Source organism: Thermobia domestica, chromosome 5, assembly GCF_964235325.1.
Source record: "Thermobia domestica chromosome 5, izTheDome1.hap1.1, whole genome shotgun sequence".
NCBI classification, from domain to species: Eukaryota; Metazoa; Arthropoda; class Insecta; order Zygentoma; family Lepismatidae; genus Thermobia; species Thermobia domestica.
Genome location: NC_137458.1, coordinates 130,245,611 through 130,266,423, shown reverse-complemented (window position 1 = coordinate 130,266,423; position 20,813 = coordinate 130,245,611). Strand labels below are relative to the sequence as shown.

The 20,813-nt window shown below is 35.3% G+C and overlaps 1 protein-coding gene across 1 annotated transcript in view; it reads left to right on the top strand.

Moving 5' to 3' along the window:
* The first annotated feature begins 4,663 nt into the window (after positions 1-4,663).
* The window catches only part of LOC145686128 (carbohydrate sulfotransferase 11-like), a 65,068-nt gene continuing 48,918 nt past the window's right edge, over positions 4,664-20,813 (top strand). The window contains exon 1 of the mRNA XM_081759105.1: positions 4,664-4,943. The gene's annotated coding sequence lies outside the window, so the exon portion shown is untranslated. The remainder of the gene's footprint in view (positions 4,944-20,813) is intronic.

The following is a 20,813-nucleotide window of genomic DNA, read 5'->3' as shown; positions in this document are numbered from 1 at the left end:
TTGCAGTCCGTGTTAAGAATCGAACCAAAGCTATGTAAGACATGTTATGACAAATCCAAAAGGTGTGTTGTATCGGTGCAGTACCAGTTTTTCACGTTTTTCAAAATGTTCCAAAACCCAAAGAATAATCTTTAATTTCTGATATTTTAGTCGTCACAAATTACAATTTTATAATGTAGTCAATGTATATAATTACTGGGCAGTTGGGCGTTTAAACTAATAACATCATAATAAAGTCAAAACCATATTTTTGAGTTGAATTGATTCTGAGTTTAACGTCCCGTTCAGCAGCGAGGCTATGTGAGACGTGGACCTACTGATTAAAGTGGAATCCGAACCACATGAACTCCCACCGGGAATCTAGCCCAGGTTTCCCACGCCAAAGGCAAGTATGCTAACCGTTAGCCACGAAGGAGCTCCACCATAATTTTAGTGGGCGATAAGAAATAGCTCTTACAATAAATAGCTCTTACAGTGCTTTTACAATAAATAAAATTTTATAAGTATTAAAGAATAGTGGTAAGAGATTTTATAATAGCTCTTTTATTTATGAGATATGAGTATTTTGAAAAAAAAACAACTAAAGAATAGGTTGGCGGAACCACAAAAGACTCGTAAAATAAACTTTCTTATAAATACATACGCACCTTACTCACCTTTTATAATTGCCATGCTTACGTTCTCCATAAAAACAGAAATTCTCTTTTAGTGCTACTTTACACAAGATCATGAAGTGGGTTCAAATTTAATTAAAGGCAAAATACAATACAATAATCCACAAATATTGCCTCAAGTGAGTTTAAACATTTCTAAACACTCGTGCGAAACCGGGCTCTGCCGTTGCGATCGATTTACAGGTCTTGAGACGAAAGTAAGAAGGGACTTACGCACACAGTAAGTAAAAACAATTAATATGCCTGTAACTTTCCCCCAAACGGGTGTATCTTAAAACTAACCTCACCATTATTTTTCTAATTAAATTCTAGCCCGAAATTATGTATCATATTACCCTATTCCCATTTTGAAAACTTGACCTTAATTCAAAATGGCGGATTTCAAGATGGCTGCCATCAAGGCCATATCTACCATACGACTTCCCCCCAGGTCTTATATGTATCCACATGGTTTTTCTTCACTTTTCTTCATTAACGCTCCGTTTACAAAGGGTAGTAAGGGACTTCTGTAGTAATCTCTAATAACCACATCACAACTCTTAAAAGTTATTAAAAAAAATAGAAAACATGCACCATGGCAAAAATTTGTCATCACAAGTAATGATGCATACATGCCTTCTATCAGCAAAAAAAGTTTCATTGAAATTGGAGCCGGACATTTGAGTGATGTTCCTTATGGGATGTGATTAAACGTGACGTCAGAACACATCGCCCCCCTTCCCGGAATTTACGGGAATTAGGTGACCTGAGTGAGCACATGTGGTGCCAGCTCTCTCCAGCGACCTATCAAGGATCATTGCTTGTATGCCAAGACGTGTCGCCGTTTTTATCCATGCCGAAAGTCGACATACTGACAATTAGGTAGGTAGTCATGATGGTCTGGCTGATGTGTGCGTATATTTTAACTCGTACATTTTGTCTCGACTCGAATTTCGAGACGTCTCGACTCGAATTCGAGTCGAGTCGAGACAGAGACTGTCGAGTCGAGACACGAGTCGAGACACGAGTCGAGACAGAAACATATTTTCGAGTCGAGACACGAGTCGAGACAACATTTTCTCGAGACGAGTCGAGACAGGCTTAAATCTCGACTCGACTCGACTCGAATGCATCCCTATATGAGATGTGGGTAGTAAGGGCGAACTGTACAAAATGTACGTGCTATCCTAACTCTTCCAAAAATTACACAGTAATACCAAAATCCTCTCTAGCAGCCAGTTCTTGTGTATGGTTCTTTCCTTTAAAAACATACAGTTTCTAAATAAACAGACGATTATTTTGACCGTTCAGAATGCATTTTCAGGGATCAAGCCTTTGTTGAGTTTGTCCTTACTATTGGGAACGTCTCATATAGTCTTCTGTAATGTGGAGAACAGTAAAGTAAAGCGGCCAGTGGCGTATTTACGATTTTGTTTCGGGGGAGCTTTGCTAACTTTCGGGGGAGGGCCTTTGCCTGAAAATGTGAAAATTCTGCAAGATATTTCATATACTTTACTATATAAAGTAAGATTTCGGGGGGGCTTAAGCCCGGAAGCCCCCCTAAATACGAGACTACAGTCAGAGATGGAGTGGATCAATGGGTCGTGGGTCAAGTGGGTCAGTTTGTCGTGGGTAATTAGACGTGACCCACGGCGATCTACCATTCACCGTGACACCCTCTGACCTACCGACCTACTCTATTCAGTGCACTTTAGACGCTATCTTCTGAACACTGGTGAATTTGTCTACGTTTCATTTCCAAAGCTTCCATTTTTCTTCCTTTCTTGTTTCTATTTACTTTCCTGAGATGAGCATATCTAAGTAAAAAAAGAATTTCATACACTTTTGGATATTGGTATTTGTAATCGTAATAATAGCAATAGGACTTACTAGTTGTCTTTCGAGACATATTCGAATTTTGTACTGATTTTTTTCCCTTGGCCTAGTTTACCTTGATTTGAAACTTTCAAATTTCATCCTATTTTCCACTGAAAAGTATCTGTAATTCAACAAGGAAATAATTATATATAATAATTAAATCGAAATTCATCTTAATATGGCCCATGACAAACACTTTACCATTTTATATCGTAAAGGTCAGATCCACCGTTATTGTAACAGAGCAATGCTTCATCGATTGACCGCCGAAGAAATTCAATTCAGATTAGTGATAATTTTACAGTCTTGTTTTATTACAAGTATAAACTCTATAGTTAGTGGAGAGGAGGGCTTGGATCATGAGTCAGAGTTGATGACGATGGGTTTTGGTAGTTCAGAGGGTCACGGTGGGTGCAGGTCAGAGTGGGTAGTGGGTCAGGTTTTCATTAACCCATGCCATTCGTGACTACAGTTCATGGGCGGCAGTTAAACGGTCAATTGTTACATCAAAATAAGAGATTACCTAACAACAGAATCGTGTTGCAGGGAAGCTTCTGGGTTCGCAGTAAGTGGCCTACAGTATCTGCCGATGATAGCAGAATGCCTATAACAATGACAATAATATATTTAAAAACTAGCGTCGTCTTTTAGTCGTTTCTTCAGCAATATACTTAGTTTTTTTTATATGAGTACAGTATTCGAAATAGGCTGGTATACGCCGGTATCCCACACTGCCACTTCTTTATCCATTAATTACCGGGACTTTTAATTACAAGCAAAAATTGTACAGCGAAATATTAATTTTGTTCGTACGGATTGAAAATTCTATGATGAAATAAGCGTTATCGTATTCTCATCGAGTTTTGGGAAAAAACAGAAAGAAAACGGAGTAGCAGCAAATTTATTTGTCGATACGAACACGTATTGTATATTAGGTAATTTCTCCCCCTCTGTGCTGATTATTGGTTGTAGGAAGTTCAACTTGCTACGGACAAAGAGCCCTAAAATAAAACACCAATCTAAATATATTTCATTGTTATATTCAAGTGGAATGTTTTAATTTGGTATGATTATTTTAAATACTTTCGGTCGAAGCTCTTGTCAGTTTCTAAGAGACTAGGATACCACAGATGACCGCATGAAAATTAGAGGTGATGTGAGAAAGGATCCGACCAGATTCTATGTTCAAGGTACCATTCTGGTATTTTTACATAGCAGATGAGAATAAATCACAGAAAATCCCAGTTAAGATGACCGGCCTTGGAACTCCCAAACGAGAAATCACATTATTATTATTATTATTATTATTATTATCATTATTATTATTATTATTATTATTATTATTATTATTATTATTATTATTATTCGAGCGAGAAAATTTCGGATATCTACTTTCATGCTAAAATTCGACATTTTATTGAAAAGTATGGAGTTTAGATATAGTTAATATTGAAATCAGGGGCGCACCCACGGGGGGTCCATCGGGTCCGGACCCCCCAAAAGAGAAAACTTCCCAACTCAACATACATTTATATACTTTCGAAATAAAAATATACTTGTTTAATAAGGAATGATTGATATAGTAGGAACATTTGATTATACACTTCATCTGTACCCTCTCTTTCTCTTTAAAAACAATCTACTTTTATCTTTTTTCTCTAAAAATATAGGTGGAAATATTTTACAATTACTTATCGAGTACAGAGTAATACTCGTTCGATACTACATAGACGTAGTCACGTAGTATTGGACTCCCTCCCTCCAAAAAAAAAAAAAAAAAACTTGGGTCCCTCCCAATAAAAATTTCTGGGTACGCGCCTGATTGAAATACAATAGTATGTCGACACTTCTCATTTTCCATCTCGACCACTCTATAGTTATCAAGTAAATTCTGTAGTCTGCCTATCAATGCCTCTTTTGAATTTATCAGTGTTTACCAGAAGAACTTATCTCGTTCCCGTATGTCAGTGTTTACTTTGTTAATATGTGTTAACTCTTCTCTCTCTTTCTAATCACACAGGTAAAAATGATGTTTTCGTTCTGATACCGTTTGAAATGAGTTCTCAAAAAAAAAAAAAAAAAAAAAATGGATCTTTTTTCAAGTGACTCGGGTCGCTGCGCATCGTTTCTACAAACGACACGCCACGTCACGTCACGCACAGGGAAACCACATGCTCTTTCGGTTCTGTTTACAAGGACATGGCCATAACGCGTGGAGAATGCGAATCCCTGTGATCATGGTCACTGGCCCTTGAGGAGCAGTGTAAGGAAACGGTAAGGTGGAGTGCAGTTTCTTGTATCTGATTGAAACAAGCGAAGAAGTCACTCAAGGAAACAGCAACAACAGTCTTAGGCAACATGGATTAAAGAAGAGGACGTATATTTCTGACGTGGAAGCGCATCAGCCTGCAGGTAAGCTAGAATTTAATTACTGTTATGTGTAAATAACATACTTCTTTTCTGTCTGTATTAGTCTGTCTTGTGTAGCCGGTATTTCATCTTAATTTCTTCAGTCTCGTCCCCACCTATCAGATAATTGTATATACTCTATCAATGAAGAAATTACGCATTTGTCTCCTCTACTGCGCTTATCTTCATATTTCAAGTACTCGCGCAAGAAACACAAACTTATGGTATTCCTTTACAATACCCATGTAACAGCGTTACGAACTCTATTGAATGGAAATACACGGTCACAGGTCCGTAGTCAGAACTCTTAAGACGTTTGGGGAAGGGGGGGGGCACTTTGGGTCTTACTTGAATTCACCTCACATCTTTTACTGCTAATTTTTCTAATATACCGGTATATATAAAGAAGCAACTGAAAGTTTCAGGAGGGGGCATAAACTGGTAGCAGCGGGAGGGGTCAGCTTCAACTGGCCAACCCTACCTACGGGCCTGAAAGGTTAACGCTTACTTCTTTGATGCATTAGATCCAGTTTCGGTTTCCGATAAAAATAAACGTGATTATTATTTCTTGCAAGTATATTTCCGGGGAAGGCTATCCCGGAGTTAGTCAACCCTCCTCCTACAACCGATTGTGATTACATGTCCTTTATCGAATAGTGTTCCAGTGTAGCCCCTCACATTTTGAGTGGAGCCTCCTGGACGAAATCTTCTGGAAGAAAGCCTGAGTGTGATTTATCGCGTTAAACCTTAGATCCATGTCTCATTATATACTTACTACTTAAAACGAGTGCTGAACTGTAATGATTCAAAGAGTATCAAAACCAAGATCATGATCATTGTTATTCTATTTTATTTCTTTACTTTTGAACAACGAAAGGAGAGAAGAAAGTCCCCTGATCGTGAAAAAAAAAAAAAAAATCGAATTCGAGATTTCAGTGGATCTACACGTTTCATTACCCCTTCATATCGAAAAAGAGATTTTTCGATGCTTGTTCATCTAGGTTTTATGTATACTCGTCTACCGTTCAACGAATCTAGACAAAATGTTCAACTTTTAGGGTTCTTAGAAGATTCTTCAAAGGAGAGAGGAGAGTTCGAATTTTCTATTCGAATTTTCTCGAAAACATCTCTCACGACTTTGATTATTTTTCATAAATCAATATTTCATTAACAACCACATAATATAATATAATTTATTTTTCTAGGAAATGTTCAGAAGGGGTAGTTTACCTTTGGAATGAGTTTTTAAACGATTTTCTTAAAAATAGTTCTACAATACGACATAAATAATTTTGCATGCAAAAGTCCACAAGGGATACTTTATCATCATTCCGCAGGATTTTCTCAAATATAACAGACAAATTTGTTTATATTTCATTAAAAATTCTACGACATACATAATTTTTTATGAAAAAGTCGACAAGAATAGTTTTTCCAAGAGATTTTTTTTTTTGGGGGGGGGGCGCCTTTCTAAAAAAATAATTCATTTGATTTTATTCTTATTTCACACACATACACACAAAATTATAAGGTCAAGAGGGGCGAGTTTACTCTTAGGGGTAAGTTTTTTCGGACGTTTTCTCAAAACTATTCAGTTAATTTGTACTTATTTCATAAATAAACATTCCATTAACCATATTACAATACGGTATAAATCGTGTTGAAAAGAAGTCTACAAGGAGTCGCTTACTCTTAGGCAAGATTATTTTTCTCTCGAATGATTTTCACAGAAACTGCTCAGTTATTCTTGTGCTTATTTAGTAAAGAGATGTTTCTCTACAACTATACAATATAGTATCTTTTTTTTTTTTTTTTTCATTAAATGCTTCCTCTCGAAGATGATTTCTTTCCAGATATATTAAAAAAAAAACTGTTCAGTTGATTTTGTTTGTATTTTATAACATTTCTCTAACAGGCTTATAATAAAACAAATAATTTTTCATGAAAAAAAAATCTACAAAAAGTAGTTTGCTGTTTGGCGTGAGTTTTCTTTGGCCAAAGTATTTTGAAAATTCCTATTACATATACGATATATATATGCGAAAATAATACATTACATATACGAAAATAATACATTGTGTTAATTACGTAGATAAATATTTTGGTAGTAGCTGCAACATTATATGATTCAATTTAAGAAGAGGGAACGAGAAAGTTTAGTATGATGGCCCCTGCCGTTATTAGTACTATTAACCACTTTGGATATAAAGCTTGTAAGAATGGACATTATATAAATATACAACAACAGCAATGGGAAAGAAGTGGAAGGAAATTGACCCGACCAGAATCTATATTTAAATAAGGCATCATTCTACGCACCATTCGTTAGTGGAACTGAGGAGAAACCCTGGAAGACCTCAGTCTAAAATGGCTGGTCATTGAATTCAAACCCGGGATCTCCCAATTGGGAGGCAAGAACGCTAAGCACTAACCTACAATCATTTCTGTACGATTATATTAATTTACGTATATTTGTGTTAAGTTCTCTATGTTATAAATTGTGCTATGTACTCCCATGCGCAAAAAAAAAAAAAAAAAAAAAAAAATTGCGCGTATACTGTAACTCAAGATTTTTCGCATTTATTCCATTTTCCTTACGTTTATGGGTAAAATTCAGTTATTAGTATGTGGAGATAATAGAATGCAATCCATCTAAGGAGATATTTCCAAAATATATAATAAAATAATAAAAATATAAGCAAAAAACAAAATTATGCTCGGATTTGTGTATACTGGCAACGATGATTTCTAGGGATTTTTTCAGTAGCAGATCACAATTGCGGAGGGAATTCAGTAGGGGAATCGAGAAGTTGGATCAAGGAACTGATAGTGGACTAAAATGTTGCATTTATTGGTTAAAACCTAGTGTGTAGATTGCCTGCCAAATATAAATTAGCTTCTGTAACTAAGATGTCGTACGAAAATATAGAATTAAACAGAAAAACTCTTATCTTAAGGTTCGAAGCGATACGCACCATGGTTATGAAGATTATTTCTTTGAAAAAAAGAGCCAACACAACGTAGCCTCCGTGGCTAGGTGGGTAGAGTAGCGGAGTCGTAGTTATTTTATTATTTTGACACCACATCGAATCCCATCCCATTTCTTTTTCTTTTCTTTCTTTCTTTCTTTTCTTTTCTTTTCTTTTTTTTACAAAACATTATAATTTTCATGTTAATAAGAACCGAAGCAATATAATAAGGACAACTTACTGATATTTTGCTGTAATGACGTATTTATCCAGGATTAGAGAACTATTGTTAATAGCTATTGTTTTCTGTTCATGTTGTTGTATAGTTTCTCTCATCCTGTTTTCTTGGGGAAAAAACAATTTTGTCTCCAACGAAGTGTGAAGGATATATACGGACAGAAAAAGACATCTTAGTACCAAACGTGATTTATCGTGATAAAGTGGACTAGTTTGCCATTAATAAAAAGAAAAAAATTGAAGTTGGCTTTTCTTTAGGTTTTAGCTAAATATATATATATATATATATATATATATATATATATATATATATATATTTCTTTATAAGACTATATGAGGCAAGGTGTGTGATCATACAAACAAATTTAGCTAGGGAGTGAAAGATAATTGTTTATAAAAAAAACATTTTACAGGTTTAGGTGCGTGAAACACCAATACACCATGGTCTCGCTTATCCGACCATCCTTTGTTCCACATACCATATGATCCGATATATCATTGCAAATAGCACCAATCGGCAAGAAGATCTGCAAGTTGTGGTCTTAATCTATTTTTCATGCTGTGGAGTCTATCGCCTAGCGCGCCCGTCTACACCTTGACTCATACGTCTATCATTCAGTGCAGACACGTATCCAGGTTTTCTATTCGAAGGGGGCCCAACACGAATCCTCGTAAGCACGTAATTCTAATGTTTTTAAATATCAATAATAATAATAATAATAATAATAATAATAATAATAATAATAATAATGCAACAGTTCTGTACCTCTCTTAAACTTTTTCCTACTTTTCATTTATAAACCGTTTATTTTGGAAACTGCATTATAGCACAAACAAAATGAAACATATTTTCGAGAGAAATGTAACTAAAGAAAACTGTCTGCTACGTATATCACATAACAAAAATAGCAAGAAGACATGGAGTGTATCGTTCTAATATATTAAAGTTAAAAACAGAACGGAAACGAAATGATAATCCTATTTAAAACTGTTCTTTAATTCCACCTGGTCAGTGGCGTATTTACGATTTTTTTCGGGAGGGGCTTTGCTAACTTTCAGGGGGGGCTTTGCCTGGAAATGTGAAAATTCTGCAAGATATTTCATTTACTTTACTATACTAAGTAAGATTTCGTGGGGGGTTAAGCCCGGAAGCCACCCCCCTAAATACGCCACTGCACCTGGTATAATGGCATTATGGTATGTTCTTAGAATTATAACAAGACAACAGCACATTGCCCAAAGTTTGGACACTGACTACTAGTAAACTGATTCAAAAGAACCTCAAAAGGGTAAAGGCAAGTTTATTAAAAAGTGCTTGAGTTTCGGAGAGAGACAGCTCTCAGGCTCTCACGCTGGATACGTCCTTGATTCAGTGCAGTGCAGTTATTTGTTATAAAACATTATTATTAGATGCGTAATATGTAAAATTATATCATAAGTTTTAATTTTAATAGGTCTTTTCTTAACACATCCATATTATCCAGCGTTCTGCCTGCCTGTTTATGTCGGATAAGCGAAACTCTACTGTATTTCCAAAGCTAGCATATACATGAACTAGAATTGTATCGTCCTAGAACAGACAATAGTCTGAAATGCTTATATTAAAAGGCTGGAATAAAAAAAGCATAAGTACTGATTTGGAAGCGTGAGAACAAATTAAAAACAATTCAATATATTTCCTAGGTATCAGATTATCATCTTATTATGTCGATGTGTATTCTTTTTTAAACATAGTTTTAAAAGTTATACCATTCGCAATATTCCTGAGGAAATCGAAAGAAAAACTCCTTGTGCCTCTTATGGCAAAGCGGCTTAAGTGCATGGTCCGAAACCGATTCCCACGTTAAGGTATAGATAAAGTCCCCGTACTTCAAAAATGCAAATCCGGGACGCTACTAAATTACGAGAATCTTTGAAATGCTTAAAACTGAAAGAAGTGTTGAATACTAATTTACTTTCCTCCATTAGATAGAGTTGTTCAAGTATTACGTTATCACATTTTTATTCATTTCACCAGATCTTCCAAGGACGCCAATTTCTCTTTAAATTTGGGGGGCATTCAAATGCAGAAGATATATATATGAGAATTTTAAGACAAATTACACTCAAATAATGCCAAATATTGTATATTCATAAATACAAAGGAGGCTACATGAGCTTTGAGCGGGCCCGACCCCCCACGATCGGCGCCCTTGCCTTCTTCCTAGTTAAGCAAACGTAAGCAGATGATTTACTCCCTCCCCCTGGTAAGCAAAATTGTTTTTTTTTTCCCTCAAGTTCTGTTGTGTTTCGTGAAATAACAGCAGGAATTTCCTGATTACTTAACCATCTAAATGAATGTTTTCACTTAGAGCCATCCCGTCGATTCGCGTTGCCTAGGACTAAAATAAATTAAGGGTCAATAATGAAGATGAGACTTCCATATCAAACATGAAGAGACATGTGGATCGGAGATATCTCTTTGTTCCAACTTTGATTTTTTCAAATCCATGATGGGAAATTACATTATGAGTACAATTTTCGAAATTAATAGTATACAATCGTAAAAATATCTTACAAAACGATGGTTTATTGCAAAATACTTTGACTCAAAGAATAAATTACAAGTAATAAACTTGTTGCTTTTCCTGAAGAGTCTAAGTCGTGAATGAGACGGAAGCTGCCGAGCGTAGTGCTTGGAACGATTGCCTCACTTGCTCTACCTTCCCGTGGCGCAGCCTTGATTTGACTTGATCCTAAACGGATTATTCAGAAGTCGAAGTCGGAAGATGTTTCCCATTTTTCCAAAACACTCTTGGTCGATTACAATCTGCCTCACTCGTGAGGGGACAATCCCATGCCGTAAGCGTCGGTGGACCACCGATAGGCAACTAGTGACATGTCCCCAAAAATTGGCGGTCCCGCAGCCAAAAATTGGTCCCACTTCCGTTTTGAAAATTATACCACCACCGGCAGAGAAGCGACGGAACGCCAACGAACCACAAAATTATTCCCCTAAAATACGTTAAATCGCCTATATGCGTAATTTCTTTGCATCAAGATGAGTCTAAAAACATTTTTAAAAAAATAAAACGAAAGTGCCCTGAGCTGGGCGTGAACCATCAACCTTAGGGCTGCTAAATGCGTGTTCTTCGGAATTCGTCACGGAGGCGATTATGAAGACACAGCTTGTAGAGTGATAAATCGTTGAGGTCTTTTTAATATTTCTAATCAGAGTGCTTCTTTAACCGTGTATATTTGAAGACAACTGTTCGGAATCAAATCAAATGCACTCGTCATGTAATTTTATAACAAAATGGCAAGCGTCTATTTACTTTTATCATAGTTCTCCGATATTCACTTGCTAGTGATCGGCGACAGTTGCCAACTAAATTCATACAATTATACGCACCCACCTCAAGATTTTTCACTTCATGATGTAAAGGCAGGAGTTAATCTTGACCCCCGGAGCTCAAATATTGTCCTTATAATAACAATTCGTCAGGGAAAAATAATATATAATAATAACCGCATGCACATGACTGGCCGTAGTTCATGTTGGTCCCTTTACGATTCTCCGTGACAAATCAAACGAGCGCGGACCAAAATGAAGTCCTCGTTCTTATGTTGTGGTAACTTCAATACCCCCGATTTTTTTTTTCATTCGCTCAGCCGCGTTACTGTCAGCCGGTGCCTTGAGCATTCAAAACCGGCGAAGTATCATCATTGCGAATGATTTCTCTTTTGGGTTTGTTTATTTCATAATTTTAAAGAAGGAAAGGGAAGGAAAAAAGGACGTGAAACTAAAACAAGGGATTTGACAAAAAAAAAGATAAAACAAACAAACAAACAAACAAAAAAATAACTAAACTTAATATTTGCTTAGCTATACTCTTATTTCTAGTCTTGTGAGATTTTGTGGTTGTTTTTTTTTTTTTTTTTTTTGTTTTTGTTTTATTGAGTTTGAGTTTGTTACGTGTGTGTTGTTTTGTATGTCGTATGTTTTGTGTTTTGGTGTTTACCTATTGGTCATCTTCTTCTTTCTTCTTTTCTTCAGGTTTTCACTCTGTATGTTTGGTTTCTCTGGTTTCTGCCTGCATTTCTCTCCTGTGTGTTCTATTTCACATTTGCACTATTTACACTGGCTTTTCACCTGTAAATTTTACCTCTTTTCACTATCCTGCATCAACACTACACTACACTCACTACGGATATTGACACTGACTGCTTTTGATGAAATCACTAACCTTCACCAACTAGTACTTACACTATGAAACACACACACACTACACTTACTTTTATCTAAATTTTCACATTTTCAAAAACTTTTAATTTTCTTATGCTTCTATATAAGCGTTTCCTGTTACTTTTGCTTTGATGCTTTAGTGTTCTCAGTTTCGTATCAATGCCAGTTTCTACCCATTTGTGCTGGCTTGAGGTCCAGGGCCCACTCAGAGCACTTAGTGCAGGCCCTGGTCCGTTTTATCCTTCGGCCGGCACGCCCGGGATGGGCCGTCCTATTGGCGAGAGTTTCTCTATGTTTTCTCTCTGAGACACTATCCTCGCTTCACCTCTACTCATGCACTCACGCAACATTCACTCTTGCACCGGAGTTCCTTTCCAAACTAAGAGGCTGGAGGTGCAGCACGCATTCTGGTCCTCGGCGAAAACACGGTAATCCAGTGCTTGGGTTCCAGGAGTCTTTTCTCCGGTCCGAGGACTTCTTCACACATCCTTCCACTTGCACTCATCCTTCTATTCTTCTTCTGTAAGTTTTTCGTCTTAGTTCGGAATATTCATTTGTCAAATTTTCCAATTTTTTGCAGTCTTCCTCTACTTGTATTATTTCTTTCAGCGGTTTTTCTCTTATTTGAGTTCTTAATTCTAAAATTTCTTCTAATACTGGACACCACATGACATGGTGCTCAGGAGTTCCTTCTTCTCCGCATTCACACATTGGACTGGGTCTTAACTTGATTCTGTGGAGGTGTTGTTCGTATGGTCCATGGCCTGATAGATAATGAACCAATCCACATGTTGGATTTAAGTGTTTTATTTTTAGTCTGTCGACGATGCTAGGAAAGATTCTATGTAATCGTTGCGCTCCACTGTATTCCTGCCATTCTTTATCCCATAGTTGTATTATGTTGTCATTAATTTCTTTTCGTCTTTTAGATCCCTGTTAAAAATTTCTCTAATTTTCCTTTTCTCTTCTTTTCTTAACCAGTAATTTGTTGCCCTTTGCAGTAACACATAGTTCATTGGTTGGATACCAAGGATTATACAGAGTGCGCTATGCGAAGTAGTGTTAAAAGCTCCAGACATTCTGATTAATAGGTTTCTTTGTGGTCTATTTATTTGGTTTCTGTAGGTCTTATTTCTTAATAGTCTATCAATCCAAACGCTGGATGCGTACGCCATGGTAGCTGACAAAATAGTTTCTTGGTATAGTCTTAGTATTTTTAATGGTAACCTGTATCTGTTTCTTGCAATAGTGGTCAATTTATTCGCTACACTGTTTCCCCTTTTTACTATATATTTCAAATGTTCATCAAATTTTAGTCCATCGTCTAGCATTATGCCAAGGTATTTTATGCTTTGCACTCGTTCTACTCCTACTCCATTTAATTTTATAGTCGGATTTCTTTCTAGTTTTGTGCCGAAAATTAGATATTTGGTTTTCTTTGATGATATCCTTAATTTACTCTCCATACTCCATTCTTCAAGTGTTTCTGTTATCTTTTTAACTTTTTCTTCTAATTCCCTTCGGCTGTTCCCTGATGTTGTTATTACGACGTCATCGGCGAATGCCACTATTTTATCGACTTCTTGCTTTTTGTTTATTTTTTCTAAGCATGGTTGTAATTCTACGTCCCATAGTAGGGGTCCTAATATTGATCCTTGCGGGCATCCTTTCTCTGTTTTAATTACTATGTCGCCCTCTTCATTGGGTATTATTATTTTTCTGTTTTCTAGATAGTTTCTTATCAAATTCGTTAAGTATTCTGGCATTTCCAGTTTTTTTACGTTTTCAATCAAGGATGGAAACCATAAATTATCAAATGCTCCTTCGATGTCAATAAAGAGCGCTATTACATATTTCTTTTCGTATATCTTTTCTTTGATATCATCTAGAAGAGTATTTATGGCGTCTTCTGTTGATTTTCCTGCTCTGAATCCAAATTGTAGTTTGTCTTCAGTTACGTTTCTGTATTTTTGAATTCTGTTTAATATTATTCTCTCAAAAATGTTTGATATATTTTTAATAAGCATATAGGTCTATATGAGTTTACTTCGGATGGATCCTTTTCTGGTCCCTTTGAGAGAATAATTAATTTTGATGCTTTCCACGGCTCTGGAATTTCTTGTTTCTTTATTAGTAGGTTGAAAAGCTTCGTTAGGTAGGGGACCCATAAATCTTTAGTCTTCTTGTATATTTCGTTTTTGATGCCATCTACACCCGGAGATTTCTTGTTTTTAAGTTTTCTAAAGATCTTTTCTATTTCTTCGTTAGTAACTTTGTCCGATTCTGGTACAGTTCCTGTATGCTGTTCACCCATTTTGTTTCTTAGCACTGTGTTTCTTTCTGTGTCGTTATTGTTTTCATCTCTGGGAAAAAATTTGTCCGCTAAAACTTTTAGAGTTTCTTCTCTGTTTGAGGTGTATGATCCATCTAATTTCTTGACTGTATTTAATACTAATGGGTTTATTTTTTGTGTTATGAGTTTGTATGGAACACCCCATGGATCTATTTCAATATTTTTCTTTAGGTAAAGATCCCAACTTCTTTTCTTAGCCTCTAATATTGCTTCCTTATATTTATTCTTTGCGTTTCTATATTTTTCTAATCTTCTTTCCTTTAGTATTGGGTTGTAAGTTGCTTGATAACTTTTCCGGGCTGACGTTGCAAGTCTTTTTAATCTTTGTAGTTTCGGTGTCCAAAAGTCTTCATATACTCTTCTTTCTTGACTTTCCGGAGTAGCCTCTTTTAAAGCTTTTTTTGTTGCTTGTTCAATTTCGTTGATTATTTCGGTTAAGTTTTCATCTTCATTTATTTGGGGTAGATTTAATTTGTTCTTGAAAGTAATCCAATTTGTCTTAGCTATATTAAATTTGTTTTGTTCTTTTTCATTTTTTTTCAATTTTCATATCAAATAGTATTATTTCGTGGTCGCTGAGAGTGAGTTTATCTCCAATCTGCCAATTTTCAATCCTATTTGTTATTTCAAATGTTCCGCATGTCACATCAATATGAGAGCTGCCTCTATTCCCTACAAAAGTTGGTCTGTTTCCTATGTTTGAGATTACAAGTCCGTTTTGCATTACAAAATCTTCAACTATTTCTCCTCTATCATCTGTTTCCGGGGCACCCCATAAGATTGATTTTGCATTTGTATCGGCAAGGATTAATATTTCCGTATTATTCCTCTGCCATATTATCTCTTGAATTTTGTCTATGAAGTCACGTGTTTCTAAGCTGTATTGGAAATACGCATTTATTAGCCAGAATTTCATGTTTCCACACTTAACTTCAGCTGTTGTTATCCAGTTGTTACTATATTGGGTTAGTTTAAGTACTTCAATTTCTCTATTCATGAAAACTATAACTGTTTTAGATTCCTGTCCTCCGTACATTATTTTTGAGCTTGCTGGAAAGGTTGTTAATTTCCCTTTTAGTAAATATGGTTCTTGTATTGCTACGATATCAATCTTTTGAATTTCTATTAGTCTTCTAAGTTCCATTGTGGCTATTTTACTTCCTTGTGCGTTATTTTGCATAATTTTCAAATACGTCTGATTTTTATCCATATCTCGTGTATATGTAGGCATCCGTTCCTGATTTCGTTGGGTCGAAGTATACCATGCGCACGCACCTGTTGTTTGTAAACATTTTCTAGCGTCCAATATATCCCTCGTCTCTCAAAAACCTCATCCACTAGATCAAGTAACTCCCATCCGTTTGCTGGGAGATCATAAATTCGTAGTTCAATTCTATCGGCTTCCTCCAAAGTTGGAAATGTTATAGTTCTTCCATTTATATGAATATCTCTTACTATCTGTCTTAGTGCAGTCATTAGGATTTGTTTTTCTTCCAATTTTGCTAGCCTATACATATGGTTTATATTTTCGTATAATTGTACATTATTTATTAAGATTTCTTCATTTATTGGTTTTACTGGAGTATTTTCTGTACTTGAAACTTCCGGATCTTGGATTTGTTGTATATGTTCTTCTTGAATTGGGAAAAGATATTTTTCTTCACCGTGGACAAATGATTCATTAATGTTCGGGGTCTGTTGCATACATTTATAATTCTCTTCTAGATACCCCCGATTCTAGATATCTGCTTCGACTCGACGAATCCCTGCCACTAGTGGCACGCTAGCGGCAATCCTTCGACGCGTCGCTATATCGACAATCGCCATTTACCGGCAAGTGAGCCACTAGTAGTTGGCGACGTTTACGGCATGGGGAAGCTAATAAACAAACAAAAAAAAAATAATAATAAATCTAAAGCCTTATAAAAAAGATTTCTGAAAAGTTACATCTAGCAAAATCATTTGTTGGTATTCCAGAACTGTGAATTCACCTTTATTCATAATTTACTTCTATCGTAGTTTTGATATGAGAATGATATGTCTGAAACTAACACAGGTCATTAATACTTTTTTTTTTTTTTTGCTTTACTCAGATTTAGCAGTTTTACTTAACAGTCAGTCAATTTGGATCTGTGATATCAGAGTTTTAGAGCTTTCCTTAATTTTTTCATTTCTAAAAAAGTTTGCAACTAACACCATTAACGTATCTCTTTCGATATTTCCATATGTAATGGCTTGGTCACTCCCAGTATATTTCAAACAATAAAATATTTACGGTGTCTTACTCCATTAATCCGAACTACATTTTATATTCAACAACTCTGTGCATTTTCCCTTAAATCTGCAAACTTTCTACTAGGTTAAAACTCAGTATTTTCTATTTTCTTCCTTTCTTGCTAAAACGAAAGTGTTCTTTAGACAACCTGGAATGATGACTCTATACTACATTAAGTTGCATAGGGCATTTTATGTAGCATATCATTTGACAGTTGGACACTTTCTTTTTATATTGAAAGCAACAGGGATTAAGTCCTTCTACACTTATATGATAAGTAAACACATTCTTTTTGATTCGTGGAATTGTGCCAATGCACTAGGTCCAGAGAGTTTTTAATTTAAGATAATAATAATAATAATAATAATAATAATAGTTATTATTATTATTATTATTATTATTATTATTATTATTATTATTTTATTGACTTAGGTTTTCCTGAATATTAAGCAATATTTCACAAAAAGCTGGTATTTTTAAACAAATGTGTTCGATATCAAGTTTTCATAAAAGTAGTCACTCTCTCCTCTAAATAATTTCAGAGGGGCCGCGGTGGCTCAGTGATAAAGCGTTCACCTTTGGTGCATGGGATCCTTGGTTCGACCCCAGCTCGCACCAAGTGAATTTTGTGGTGGAGAAACACCATATGCATGGGTTTTCTCGGAGTTCTTCCGTTTTCTCCTACTTTTTTCATTCCACCATTGCATTCATTTCTCATCATCACCGTGTCCTTTAGCCTAGCCGGTATAACCGTGGGTCGTAAAACTTAAAGATTTGATTTCAAATAATTCCAACCCAAACAGTTGCAGGAAGTATGTCATTTCGAATAAAACAAACCACTCTATAAAATTCAGAGTATTATTATTTTTTATATATACAATTCTAGCGGACCTTATTTCTAAATCGAAGGGTAAGAAGACTAAATTCACTCTCTTATTATTATAAATTCATTTCAATTGAAGCAGTTAAAATAGTTGGGAAAAATTAGAAAGCCATACCCTATATTCCAGTGTGCCACAACCGGATAACGTGGCACACTGGCGTGCCCAGCAAAATGAACAGTGTGACGCAAACTTTTACCTATTATTTACAAGAATATTTGTCGAGTTTATTTTATTTATTATTATGAACGATTTTTCCACGGATCAGCTCTCTGTATACAATTAAACAAGCAAGTATCACATTGAGGGAATGAGTGTAATTATTTACTTTAATAGTAATAGAAATATATATATATATATATATATATATATATATATATATATATATATATATATATATATATATATATATATATATATATTTGTATTTTCTACCGGGAATAACTGCATCCGGTCTAGAAAGCTGGGACTAACAACAAAGGAACCCGATGTGCTAAACACACACCACCTACGCACTTCAATACACCAACGAAGGTGCAGACTATTCATGAATTAAAGTCTCTCACCCAATGTATTCTCCTAACATGTCTCCCAGCGATTACAACATTTTTTTGTATCTCAATCACTTCCTAGTAGGATAGGTTTACCTAGAGACCACTGATTAACCTGGTATTGGATGTTTCACTTTCTTACCTTTGGAGTTGACAGTCATCGGTTGGACAATCTCACACGCAAATATCTAATATTAACAACGTTTCTTCTATAATTTCGTAATATTGTATTATTTATTAGGTTGGTTAGGCTTGTTTCAACACTTTTCTCTTTGCACCTACTTATTACCTATACCTTAACGTTGGATAAAAATACACTAGCTCTCACCGGGAATCAAATCCAGAACCAATGGACTTGAACCATTTGGCAACAACAAGGCACATTTAAATAGAAGTTTCGATTTTGTTAGGAAAATTGTGATTAGGTGTAACATTTAAAAATATATTTAAGAATGGGTACGGATGAAACGCACTGAATTTTCTCGCTCGAATTTCTTAAACTGACTCGTGTTAGGCTGCAGCTATTACTGAAACATTTATTTGGGAAATGCGAATAAAATAATGTGTTTTGGGAAAACTTTGTTCGAAGCAACTTATGTCCAAAAGTAAAGTACCCATTGGTCATATTTCTGTTAGAAATAACTTATGCCATATATTAGAATTATTAAGGAAATAATTGTATGTGAACTATGAGCAAAAGCGTCCGAGTACTTTCTGAGAAATCGTCAAAAAAAGTCATCCCCAAGAATAAAATATCCCTTGTGTATCTTTTCAGGACAAACGAGTTATGCTATTTATGAAATACGAACAAAATTGCCTGAGTCGTTCTCCACAAAATCGTAGGGTAAATCTTACTCCGAAAAGTATTATACCACTTCTAGCTTTTTAGGATGATGGAATTATGCCGTATCGTTAGGTAATTTATGTGACATTTATTTATGAAATATGAACAAAATTGGGTCAGGCGCTAATGGGGAAATCGTCGAAGAGTAGGCTAAACTACCCTTCTGAATGTTTACAGGACGAACTAGTTGTGTCATATTGTTAGGTTATTAATGATACATTTATATATAAAAAGTGATTGAGAAAATTGTTCGAAAAAATGCATCCCATACAGTAACTTACACTTGACGTATTTTTTCAGAGCAATGATTCAAACTATATTTGTAAAAAAATAAGCAAAATCTTTACAGCTATTTTTGAAACAATTTAATTATTTTAAATTTTCATCCTTCAGTAAACTACCCTTATTTTTATGTGTCGGAGAATATATAATTCGAAACGATAAAGTGTTATAAAAACTTCATGTCTAGACTTAGGTCCAGATACGTCGAACAGTATGGCCTCTATTTGAATGCATGTAAAAACATGACGAACCGACAAACGAACAGATGGACAGACATCAAAATCACTTTTTCGATATGCGGGGGCGTGAAACTTGAATTCATTGAAATCTCGAATTCGATTTTTATCACTATTACTACAATTTCTTCTTTCGTCGCTTGAACGTGAAAAAGAATAGGAATACAACGACACGTAAGGTGATAATTTGTAATTCCCAAAATTTAATGAGTTACGTTTAATGTGTTGCCATGCTAGAAAAAAAAGCTTATGCCTGTTTGTTATATCATTTTAATATCAGTTTTTCACGCTACTATATAATGTAGAAATATGGTATGATTATCGTTCATATTCATTCTATATTTGGAAATATTCGTGTTCCGTATACATAGATCTGTATAATTTAGTTACGTTCAACGAAAGCATTCTTGCACTTGTGGATATGAAAAAAAAAGAGAGAGAGAGAGAGTCAATACTCTAAAACGCAAAAAACAAGCACACACACACACACACACACACACACACACACATAAACGATCATTTAACATCAGGTCGATGTAACAACGGGTAAGACTGGACAGACTTTCAAGGTCGCGTATGTTCTTCCTGACACACAAACCCGAAGTGAGTTGTCTGCTGTTCAAGAACGGGAAGTAACATGCAAGACTATAAACTGAAAACAATAACTGTTTCCAATAGTACACGTATTCTAATACTGAATAAATACGGCGATTAAAGGATACTACCAATAAATTATTTCCTTATTATATTGTTTCGGTTCTGATTAACATCAAAATTATACACTTCCTATAATGTTTTGTAAAAAAAAATGGGATGGGATGGGATTCGATGTGGTGTCAAAATAATAAAATAACTACGACTCCGCCACTTTATCCACTTAACCACGGAGGCTACGTTGTGTTGGCTCTTTTTTTCAAAGAAATAATCTTCATAACCATGGTGCGTATCGCTTCGAACCTTAAGATAAGAGTTTTTCTGTTTAATTCTATATTTTCGTACGACATCTTAGTTACAGAAGCT